Source organism: Rhipicephalus microplus, chromosome 8 (genome assembly GCF_043290135.1).
Source record: "Rhipicephalus microplus isolate Deutch F79 chromosome 8, USDA_Rmic, whole genome shotgun sequence".
Taxonomy (NCBI): domain Eukaryota; kingdom Metazoa; phylum Arthropoda; class Arachnida; order Ixodida; family Ixodidae; genus Rhipicephalus; species Rhipicephalus microplus.
In genome coordinates, this window is record NC_134707.1 from 38,994,066 (window position 1) to 39,006,752 (window position 12,687).

Here is a 12,687-nt window from a genome sequence, read left to right on the forward strand (position 1 = left end):
CAAAGCAACACGATCCACGAGAGAATGTAGTATTTCGCAGCTTTGGTTCGTCACATCTTCGCTCTCGGGCTATGGTTATTACAAAAAAGTAAAATTTATCAGTTCACAAACGAAAACGCCAAGCCCCACCGCTGCAGCTTCGCAGGGTGGGACAGTTATCAACGCTGTCATTCAATTTTTGGTCACATGAACCTTCACAAGTCTTGAAAAAACATCAATACTCGCAGGTCATGGGATCAAGTTTTCGATGGAGACGGAAATGCTGTAGGCCCGTGTGCTCACATCTGGGTGCACGTTAAACAACTCCAGGTGGTCGAAATTTCTGGAGACCTCCACTACAGTGTCTCTCATAATCGTATGGTGGTTTTGGAAGGTTAAACCACATATATCAATCAATCAATCAATCAATCAATCAATCAATCAATCAAAAACGTCAACACAGCAACAATGTTCACAAAGAACATCGTTTCACTTCCGAACACTAGACTGCTCACAAGAAAATTGAAGCGTACGGGATAACCAGTGGCGAAGCAAGAACTGAACACTGCACGTAGTTATTACGTTTTCGTACGTACTTCGGGTCACTCAAGTAGCGTGCCGAAACACTGTCAATCCGAAATATCGACAACACCAAACTGAGAGACCGGAAAGTAAAATGAACGAACGGTTACCAGCACACAAATACACATTGCAGCTTTCTCGAGTGCTATTTGTCGTTCATGCACAGGCGCCAATCTCGCTTGATAAACACACCGACGCACAGGCTTCACTACGCCTCACCGTACACCAATAAACTGCCGCTGGTTTTCACACCACTTAATGGCACCAAAAAAAACGGTAATCACAACGAATCCGGTCGAACGCTGAAGAAACTCAAGTGAGAGGCGTTTGTTAAAACTCGCACCGACCGATACGTTGTTTACAACACCATGTTGTTTTGGGCAACTGCACAGCACGTAAAAAAGCTCTTAAAAAGTACTTGTGCATTTTTCACGGCTTGACTAAATTCGCTCTTATGTGTGAGCGGGATGATATGACGAATACGACAGGCGTGCCCGATGAAAGAAGTGTTTTGTCAAATATAGCAACTGTATCAACATCGCTGTCATGTTTGCGGGCAGTCGCAGCGCGCTTTATTAGAGCGCCGATGTGACAACAATGGCCTCTTACGACGTTTCTTCTCGTTTCGTGAATCGACTTACGCAATAAACTTTTTTGCGTAGAAATTTGTTTGTTAGTTTTGTTAATACAGTACCTGGTTGTTGCAGCGAAACATTTTTTTCTTTATTTTACAGTAGTGACGAATGACTAGGCACTCAACGGTCAAGTGTTCCGTATCTCCAACAGAACACACTTGACCAAAAAGTAGAAGGTGAGTTCCAGCGAATTCGTTTTTCGGTATATTGTGCACGTATAAAAACATTCATTGTGATGGCTGGAGCACTTTGAAGAGTATGATGACATCGTGCACAGCTGCACTGTAGTTGCATCATTCAATAGTTAACTACCACTAGAGCATTCAAATTACTTAAATTTAGAGTTTCTTGTACCAAACCATTACTCAAATGTAATGGGCGCTGGAGTGGTATGGTATATATCAGTGTGACCTACCTGAAATTATGAAGATGCACGTAAGACAAACTGCAAGCGTGTCTGCATTTCATTGGCCTAAGAAGTCATCCATGGCTGACAGAGAATATTGTGCTTTCGTTTTCTCTACTGGAGGAGTGAAAGCCTCAAAACGGCAATTTGGCACTTTGTTGCTATGGTAGTTCATGATACACACGCACATTATAAACACAAATGAATTTAAACCACAAACCATGCCAAGAATGATACTGGCGTTGACATACCGTACAAGGATACCTGCCGTGTTCTTGGTGCGACGAAGACAGGAGACCATAGCCGTGACTTGCAAGAAATCGGGTGATGAGGACGGCCAAGAGGCTTGTTGTCTATGAGCTGTATATTCTGCCATAGAGTAGTAGTGGCCATAACAGTCAGAATTGGTACTGCGAATCTCATGTATTTAGCTAACGCTGCAACGATTGAGAATGTTGTCAGTTTCAGTGCGCGTGTCAAACCGCGCTGATGTACCAATTCAGAAACGGTGTTCAGTTGTGATTTTGTTTGCAAAGTCCGACTCATCGTCATTATTGTGTCATTATTGTGCATTGGTGCATTCGCGAAAGCCCAGTGATTGCACGTGATAATACTTTTGAGACGTGTTCATTTTGCTCTTGTTAGATTGCGTAACTAGACTTGGTACACCAGGCGTGGTACACCAGGCCTTGGTAAGGTGGCGTGCCATTGTGATGCATGCACCACCCAAATTTTCACCAATCCTACAAATAAGATGAATTGTTTCCTCCTGACGTTGCTTTGCGATTTTGACAAATGTAGACGCAGAACCAATTTGAGCGATTCCGAGCCACAACATGCGAAGACTTGAAACCTTCTGTGCACTTGCAAGATTGAAGGGGAGGTGAATGGGTCCGCTTAAAAGAGCACGGTGCCGGATCTTGTTTCCGACAGTGATAAGCGCTGTTTTTTTTTCATTCGATAATTCCAAGCCGACATGGCCACAATAAGCATTAGTAACATCTAAGGCCGTTTTAAGTCCCTGTTCTTGACGAGCGAGATCTTGGTAGACTGTCCGCACTGTAATATCGTAATACATTAAAAAGTAAATGACAGATACTGACGGTCATTGCCACGCAAATGGAAGAAAGGCAATGCTGAAAAAAAACTAGCGCAAGGACAAACCCATGTGAAACACTACGATGGAATGCGAACAGATCTTCTGCATGCCCAGGTGGGCGGATAGAGAATGTTCGATCACAGAAGAAGGCTTCAGCGAAGGTACGCTCATCTGGGAAGGCCGAGGCAATATATCATTGCAGCTATTGCTTCATTTCTGACATGGCCATAAGGTTTTCAATTGTACATCGCCAATAATGTTGGAGTACGGTGAGAGCAACCTCCTACAAGCACCATAGAATATAGGTGTCCCAGCTCACCTTCAGTGCCCAAGTGGGGTGGGATTCCAATTTGAATCCAATGGTACAAGGAGTATCGTTGAGTCATCATGTAAGATGGGTCGCAAGCATTTGCTCCATCAGCTTGTGTAGAGTTGATGTTAAGAATATAGGCCTCAGATCAGTGATATTATCTGTAGTTTTTCCTGGCTTCGGAAAAACAATTATCTCCGCAGGGCGCCATGTATTTGGGAAGATTCTACCTGCCCACTTCTCATTAGTAGGGTCCAGGAGATCTACAAGAACGTTTCCTTTTGTGTTTTTATAGAGTTATAAAGAGGGTCCATCAGGCCCTGGTGCGCTGTGCGATTTGGCTTTGTCTATGGCTGACAGAAACTCGGGCATAATATTAGGCGCTTGAATGGCCGTTCACAACTTCTAGTGAAGTTACAGTGCCCGCATACTTAGGGAAGTAATGCTTGTGCAGTAAATGAAGGAGGCGGTGTGTCAAACGGGCAGCTGGAAATGTGAAAGTGGACGGAGTCTCGCCAGTTGCCAGCTTAATTGACTGCTAAATCAGGGTGACGGCGACTCGTTCCATCACTCGAAATAATCTCCATATCGACGCATTTGACAATAAGGGCCCAAGAGAAGCTCACCAATCCAGCCAAGGACCTCGTTCCATATGGCGTTCATGACAACGAGCTATCGCTGTACGGTGCTGAACTCTATCCGCACCGTAGTTGAAGCTGAATCTCGCTGCAACTCAACTGCTGCTTGTCGGCGTGCAGCCCACAGACGAAGGAGCTGTAAATCTGGAATTGGTCGAGATTCGTCAAACCAAGACGTCTCTGTAGTCACGGTTAGTGTCGTGCGACGATGAACCGTTCAATTGGCGCTGGTTCTATCGGTCATAGCTTTGGATGGGGAATGGTAGTGAACACTGTCTACAACCCAAGAGAGATGGCCAACACGACCAGAAAGGTTGGATAAAGCTTAAGGTGAATGGAATAATGGTCGCTGTGCCAACAATTCGTTGCACATGCTCAAAGCATCGGCATGATTCCAAGCCACCAGAATAAATCTTGCGATTTTGATGGCGTATGGTGCCGCTCGCGCCAACAAGTTAGTTCAGGTACATCAATGTACCCCATGCACTTGATGCACCATATCCCCAAGTGTTGTGTGCTGCGTTATAATTACCAGCCACTAATATTTCTCGTCCAAGATAACAATGGTGGAGAGGATACATTCAACCAAGGCTCACGCCAGCTGCGCTGCCGCTATAAGGGCAAGCGTAGTAAAACACAACTATAACATTCGATAGCGAAAGACGTACCAATACTGCCACCCCTTCTTTTCACAGTGTGCATCACCGAGAGAGGTCTATACGCGACTGAGGTAAAGTGGTCCGAACATATGCAGCAACCTTACCAGATGGTACGCTGGGTGTCGAGCTTCTGCTATCCATGATGGATGAGGAGGAGTACGCTACAAATCCTGGAATTAGTGGGAGGGCGTTGATTTCTTGAAGCTGCTATGCTTAAACACATAGCTCCCAATATTTTACACGTTGACAAAGTTCTTCAACCTTCCCAAAAATTCGGTGACAGTTTCATTGTATAATGCATTCGGAGGACATTGTAGAATGACTGACCAAATTTATAACTGTAGTTTAGCTACTAACACCGACGTGCGTGGCTGTAGCTGTTGGGCCACAAAGCACAGTGGCTCACGTTGTGACAACAGTGGTGCAGGTGTCTGATTCGGCATGGTGGCGGATCAAGAAGGGGGGAGGTAGAGACGATCACCTTCCCTCTCCCCCAAAGCTTGTCCGTATTCTCTCCTTCTCTGTTCAGTGCTTGCCGTCCACCTGCTATCACCAATTGGGGAAAATTAGGGAAATCCTTTTCAGCACAAAGTAACAGTATTTATGCTATAATCGCGTTTTTGTGCTAGTAAAAAACAAAAGAAAAGTGATGACCACACCCTCAATCTCGGATGTTACTTTAGGCGACCCCGCCACCTCCTAAAATGAGTAGCTGGAGCGGCCCTTATGTCGTTGATTGTGACGGATGTGGTACTAAACTCTGACGTCGCCAGCGAATCTGTGCGTGACGTTTTTCTAGACGTTGAAATTTCTTCTGGAGATTAGCCGGGCGAAGATTAATATCTGTTCTTCGCTAGACGCGTCAGTTGAGACTTCCTCCGGCATGGTGTCTTTTGGCATCGGCATAGAAGGCCGAGGTTTCGAGTGGGGTGCTTCGACTGCGGCACTGTAAGAGAGTGCATCTCATTTGGAAGGCGAGTTTGTTGGAAGCACTGAATTCTTATCCATTGAAGCTATAGGAGCATAGTTGTTGGAAGTAGCCAGCTGGTTTGATGCTTTCTGCAATGATTGCTGTGCTGATTGTCTATCACAATGGCGGTGAGCTTTCTTAGTCGCAGCACGCTTCGTAAGGTGAATCGGTCAAGTAATGGCATTAATGTTGGTTTCACAGCGGCCACACTGAAACGAAGGTGATGGTGTACCTTCCACTGTTTCATGTGTGCCTAGGAAGTGGCAAGATGATTTCATATGCCTTTGACTGTAGCATGAGTAACAGTATATGACGAAAGGCTTGAACGGCCTTGGTCGCAACACGCGCCCGTGATACAGCAGATAGTATAGGGGAATAGCAGGACCTTGTAAAGTGAAAAACATCACAGCATAGCCACGAAGTGGATGATGATGAGTGGGGCGAAGCATCCATTTGTCCATCCGTCCGTGCATACGTCTATGCGTCTGATCACGCTCAGTAATTCAGACGGCGCGCGGCTAACCCCGACGAGACGCGAGCCAAGGAAGCCGAGTGCATGCGTCTTCAACACGCCGGCCGCTCTGCTCCATCAATGCTTTACCAATGATCCGCCACATTGGGAGACTATTGAGGAGACTGCGAGAGACACTCGTTGGCAAAATGTGCACTGCAGCCTATCTGAGAGTAGCGCGCGCGCGCGCGCAACCAATCGGAAGTTAGCGGTAGAGTAGCACCATCTAGCAATTGAGACGAGAAGTGGTCGTCTATTTCTTTTTCCTTCTTTTATTTCTGGTCTCTTCTTTGCAGGTTATGCGTGACTAGTCAGATGGTTAGATTACAAGGAGCCTCGCCCCTAAAGTATGTGGTGATGGTGGAGGCGTACGGCCAGGAAACAATTCATAGTTTTGGAAAAACAAAATTTGCCCTAGTAAGAAGGAAAGTGGAAGTTTTATTCCTGTATTCTAGGACGTTTTTTCTCTTGGCACTTCACACTGACTTTAAAAAGTCGTGGGGAGCACCGTCTCTATGAAGAGAACATCATTGCATACCAGCAAAGCTCTGCAGCGATTCTTAAAAAACGCAGCTTGTTTTCAGCCCATACGCAGGGTTCTGCTCAAAGTCAAGTAAAGGATGAAGTTTGAGTCGAAGAGCATTTGTGAATACGAAGATCAGTAGTGCTTCGCCATCATAACCACCAACAATGATCAACTTTAGGGCACTCGGAGACCCTACGATGCAGTGGGGAGGCTTAGCCTGATGGTGCCAACGCGTAAGATGCTTACTGAGCAGTAATCGTGCCTCTCAGGACATGAATAAGTTTCACCTTTCATCCGTCCGCTCACTAGAACAGGGACTGGCTTGACAATGGCGATCGAACGAGATTCCACAGAACCCCAATGTAGCTGTTAGTCTCAAAATATTTCGTGCACAAAAGATGCCCAGAAGAATACTCCAACCCACCAAGCGACATCTGCAGTGGGCACAGATTTAGTTTGGGCCCATTCCAAAGTGTTTGAGCAGGGAAAGAGAAATTGTGTTTTAATGAATCGCTGTGTACTTACATGAATAGAAATATATTTCCTTAGCGGACAAATGATGACATGACTATTCGTTTTTTGGTCTATAGCTATTCTGAGAATGGTTATTTTGCAATCTGTTTGCGAAATAGGGTAATGCTATTCATTTAATTCAATAAGTAAGTTTATTTCGGCTTGGTCAGCAACATGCACAAACATATTTTGTTCTTTTCGTCCAGCAGATGCAAAAAATGTCTGGCCTTTTCAATAGAAATTTCCAACCACGACAGCAGGAGCGCGTCCGTGTATAGCTTGCTTCAATGCTTTATGTTATTGCGATGCACGAACAGCTTCAAGTTAACAACATCAAACAAGGAAGTTGATCATTGAAAATGCTGAAAGACATGCTGTCGGCAATGCAAGATTTGAAAAAGGACCATGTTTGATGAATAAATTTCAGTTAAAAATAAAATTTGAGCCTATAGCCTGCTGCCTATAAACAACTTCGGCTGCTTTGGAGCTGTATGGACACATGCGGGCAAAGGTCAGACGTAAAGAGATTATTTGAAAGTGCTGTTTAAAAAATTTCTTGAAAAAAAAAGACTAGCGTGAAAGGTACTGACACGTAGAAGCATTTATGCACAAACAGAGCCAACAGCTGAGATATAACAAGAGTTCACGCGGTGATAGTGTTTTGAAAAAGAAGCTCTAGTTTGTTATCATCAAAAAAACATAATCGTTGTGTTATATATACCGGGACAAAAAACTTCAAAACTTGTCTAATGGAAACCATTGCTCCGGTATTTCCTCGCACGCTACTGTAGTGACAAGCCCAAGACATTGTTGTGAGAGAATATATCTTTTGGTATTGTACAGTATTTGTAGGTCTCCGGCTGCCCTGAATTTCAAGTCCCCAAAACTGAAAGGCTTCACTGGAGTGTGGTATATTGTTTCGATACATCAACAAATTTTTAATTATGATGGTTACATGCCTTACATAACATAAAATGTTTTCCCTTTCATTAGATCAGTACTTTTTTATTGTTGTGAACACAAGTCCGTAGGCAAAATGCATGGGGGTCTTTGTGTGTACACACTCTACGCGTTTGGTAAGGCCTTCATTGTGCATGATTGTAGAAGCCAATCACTTTTTCGCCATGTGTACAATGACCCTATTGCTGTAAGCTTGACATGGTCGTAGAGATTTCACAAAAGTAGGCTTGCAGTGGGAGAGGGGAGTGTTGCGATTGCAAGGTTTGCAATGTTATTAGGTTTTATCCGCGTGCGGACATCAGACCAAATGATCAGTATGAGCCCGCAGCGCCGTCCTGGTGTCAGAACTACGTAGAACACAGGTTTCGTTTGGTTGCGTGCAAGCTCTCTGTACCCCGTAAAATGAAAACAAAACAGTGGAAAAGCGAGAAGAGAGGGGTAAACGACTCAATATGGAAACCTAGTGACAGTCTGACATGAAGAAAATGCTAGAGCTCATTGACGATTGCTTTCAAAAACCTAGTTGCTAAAGCTTAAATTGTCTATTGCCAATTTAGGCCTTTATGATGACTGTCTGGTTGAAATTATGATACGCATTAACCATTCTTTTTAATATGTCCCAATTACACAAAAAAACGGCCTACCAGGACGATGACCAATCTATTCTAACGCTGTCGAAGATAAAAAGTTTGCACACTTGCACGGCAATTTCTGTAAGAGGAGGAAATGCACAACGTCGGGAAGTCAAAAAAAGAACAGGGGCAATTCGTTCCGTTCCTGTTCGGCGAAAAAATATTTGTTACCACTAACGAAACTACATTTAATACTCGGAGGTTATGTCCTGTGGCGTCCTGGATGGATATCAGTTTCTGTTATTGAATATGCATGTGGTAGCTCAAGCTTAATAATGATTCTGTATTCCCGATAACATATCTTGTATATGTAAGGCGTAACTGAATTTACATGTGTTTGAAGTGGTGTTTACTTAGCAGTTAGGCATTGCGTGTGCCTACATCTGATTGCTTCGTGAAAAAGAACTCTGCAACGTTACTGCAGCAGTAGGAAGATTTTCTTTTTTATATCAAACGCTTTCTTATTCGACAAACTAAATGTGCCTTTTGTAGTAAACTGAGCATGTTCTAGTCAAACCAACATCGAGGTGATCACATTTCAGTGAAGGCAAAATACTGGAGGTCTGTGTACAGTGCGATGACACGGCATGTTAAAGAACACCAGGTTACCCTAATTTCTGGAGCCCTCTATCACATCGTCTCTTATAATCATATCTAATATTAGGACTGAAAGCCCCATGTAACATTTGTTATGCATGCACAAGAAGAATATTAATTTCAGTTAGGACATTCACGGTACGGCAGCCAAATTTTGCTCTCCTGGCTTCCCAACATCAAGGAAATCGTCATTACGCTGGGTAGTGCCACCTGCTAGCTCCATAGTCTACAGGTGACTACATTAATCGAAAGATAGGATTAGACCTGAAACAATGAACCCAGCCTTGTCATTTTATATGCATATATATTGAAGGTCTTCCTGGATTCGGTAGTTTTTAGGTGCTCAACTGAATAAAATGAGTGAACAAAAGGAATATTTTTTTGTCTACGTTGTGGTCGGAGATCGGCCTTCATGAAGGCATAGAGATATGCTGCTACGAAGGTGGGTCCCCGGCCGCACCGTACGTAATCGAACATCGTTTTACAGCCAAAGCTTATATGAGATCACTTTTCGGGTCACGCGCAGTTGTCCGCTGCCGCCACCGGTGTCCGTATTCACATTACGCGAAATTAAAAAAAAAACCTTGCAGCAATCACACAGTGGGGCTCGAACCAGGGCCGCTGGGTGCCAGCCCAATATTCTACAACTGAGTTATGCCGGTGCTTCTAATTTGTCAAACTTGCCGTAGACGGGTATGACCTAGCACAAATGGCACAGTGGGGCTCGAATCCGGGTTTGCTTTGTGCCAGCCCAGTATTCTACGACTGAGCTACACTGTTTTTTTTTGCTTTATGGGCTGTCTATAGGTGCGTACATCAAACTACAAACACAACGAAAACAAGCAGTAACAGTCCGACAGAAATTAAAATTCCTTAAGAACTGCCAAGGGCTCTACCCTCGAAAACCACTCAGGTAAAATATCCTGAGTTTTCTGCAGGTCAACAAACTTGGCCATACATTCACGGAAATACATTCGCGCAGGCCGTGCATAATGATCGCGATAGAAACCCGCTATACGGGCCCGCCATAAACAGTGAAGTCCACATACCATAATCAAATCAAAAGGCATTCCTTCTTCGTCCACTTTGGCAGAAATCTTATACGATATGAATTTAAAGGTAATTATTTCTATAATGTCCTTTGAAGTACATCCCAAGAATATACTCCCTCCCAATAATGTAAGAAAACATGGTCAATAGGTTCCGGTTTTTCACAGATAAGGCAATTTGTCCCTCAAGGTGAGTAAAACCCACGGTCTGCTTCAAATGTCCTGACAGATAATGTACCTTTGTGCAGCTTGAAAAAGAAAGACTTCGCGGCAGGAGCCACTAGCATTCTCTTCACTCGTATAAGCACATCTTTCCCTTCACCTCCAGCGTACATGGCACGGTACAGGGAGCGCGGTACAGAGCGCTTGAATTAGAGAATAGTCATGCCAAACAAAATCATATAGATGCTGTTGGACCTCTGAGCCATTCTGCTGCGGCGCGGCTCACAACAAGCAAAAACACGTCTTGCCAGATGAAAGGCTTTAATGGAACTAAAGAAAGAAAAAGACAAGGGTGAGCGGGCACTGCCACGAGGCCAAGTGTCAGCTCGTGAGGAGGCTCAATAATGATGATGACTGCTATTCTGCTGCAAGAGATGAATAAAGGAAGTCACAACAGTCTCCCGCGCCGACAGATGACGCTAGGTGGCTTCCAATGGGTAGAGTAGCTGCACAGGACGCTTCACAACAGTGCCGTCGGGCAAGCGTAGAAAGCAAGTCCTCACGATGCCGTCACGTCCACCGATCAGTTCTTCTATGCGAACCAAGGTCCACAGTTGCCTGGGACAATGTTTTTCCCTGAGTAGAACTACATTTCCTTCCTTCAATATGTGATTTCTTTTTGCTTGGTTGAATGTGTAATTCCCGAGTTCATTGAGGTACTCCTTTAACCAACGAGACCAGAAAGTTTGCAGATCCCCTTCTCTCTTGCTCCAAAGTTTCTTCAGTTGATCGTTGGTCGACTCAGTTTTTATTTTGAGGTCGTAAGGTTGTAGCGTTGTCAGTCTTCTTCCAACGAGAAAATCTGCCTGAAATAGAAGGCACGGCTCATCCACATCATTGTACACATAAGTTAAAGGCCGAGAATTTATTACTGCTTCCACTTCCGTTAGTAATGTGACCAACTATGTCTGATTTACCAAACGTCGACCAAGCACTTTCGTCAGATGTCATTGAAGTCAACGGTATCAAAGTTTCAGACAATGCGAGCATAGGACGAGCGTTTGGCAAACACTACGAGGGACTCATCGCTGCTACGCCCATTGGTTCAGAGGCATTCAAGCAAGAGATCCTTAGCAGAATGCCGAAGTTGTCAGATGACACCATATCAGCTTTAGAGCTATCTATAACGCTAACGAAAGTAGAAAGGGCTATAGATAAATAAATCCTGGTAAATCTCCGGGGCCGGACGGGCTTTGTGCTTCGTTTTATAAGGAGTTTAAAAATGGCTTATCCCAAGTACTTGCAGATGTCTTCAATCAAGCTTACAAACTTAATGGCCTCCCTAGGTCCTTTGGTGAAGCACATACAGTTTTGATACCTAAGACAAAACTCTCGGAGAAGTTAAAATTAGTTTCTTCGTATAGACATACATCCCTAACTAATTGTGATTACAAAATTGTAATGAAAGTAATAGCACGGCGACTTCAAGGGGTAATCAAAGAATTGGTTGGGCCTCACCAAACAGGCGGAATTATGGGATGCTCCATTGTGACCAATATACACAAGATGCGCTGCGTGCTCGAGTGTAGCGATGCCAATCAAGCAGGGGTAGCCATTCTACTGATTGATCTCGAAAAAGCTTTTGCCTGTGTTTCCCCCAACCTTCTGCTTGCCATCCTTGACCATGTCAACATTGGTTTTGTAATCAGAGATGGAGTATCTATGGCATACCAGAACTGCACGACCCGACTGGTAATCAATAAGACGCTAGGAGATACGCTTAACATAAAGCGTTCTGTCCGTCAGGGCTGCCCACTGAGTCCCCTACTTCTCAGTTTACATATAGAATCGTTGTGCTTAGCAATAACTCAAAACAGTTGCATTCGTGGCTTTAGATTACAAGAATCCGAAGACTGAGCTACACTGGTGCCTGAGGCTTGTTGTCAAACTTGCCTTAGGCAGGCTTGATGTCGGGGAAGAAATCGCGTTATTATGACCTATAAAGCGTTTTAAAACAGCAAAAGGACAACCAGTCGTCGCACAATGTGCATAGCATAACGAGTGGGCCACCAGTGCTCCAACCCATTACAAAAGCTTGTTCTTGTTCCCCTATTACATGTGGCGCATACCCACTTCCGTCATAATTTTCATCGTCGTCAGCCACTGCATAGACAATTGGCACAAATTTCCTTGCAAATGTTTAGCGGATACCATGCTTCTAAGAACAATGACGAAAAATAGCATAGTGATCACCGGCCTGCTATTCAAGAGTTTATTATTAATGCCCGTCTTCACATTGCTGCGATCTTATGTGCACGCGAGCTAATTGACGTGCTTCCTCTGCACGCTGAATGTAATCGTCGACATCGGGAGTTAGTAGCTCGTGCTGGTCGATGTCACAAGGAATCATAGCGTCTAGCATGGTTTGCACGTCTCTACCGTAAACGAGGCGGAAGGGT

At 44.3% G+C, this 12,687-nt stretch overlaps 1 long non-coding RNA gene across 1 annotated transcript in view; it reads left to right on the plus strand.

Annotated features, from left to right (window-relative positions):
• The first annotated feature begins 7,590 nt into the window (after positions 1 to 7,590).
• The window catches only part of LOC142768952 (uncharacterized), a 35,250-nt gene continuing 30,153 nt past the window's right edge, over positions 7,591 to 12,687 (plus strand). The window contains exon 1 of the long non-coding RNA XR_012885579.1: positions 7,591 to 7,737. This is a non-coding gene — a long non-coding RNA (uncharacterized LOC142768952). The remainder of the gene's footprint in view (positions 7,738 to 12,687) is intronic.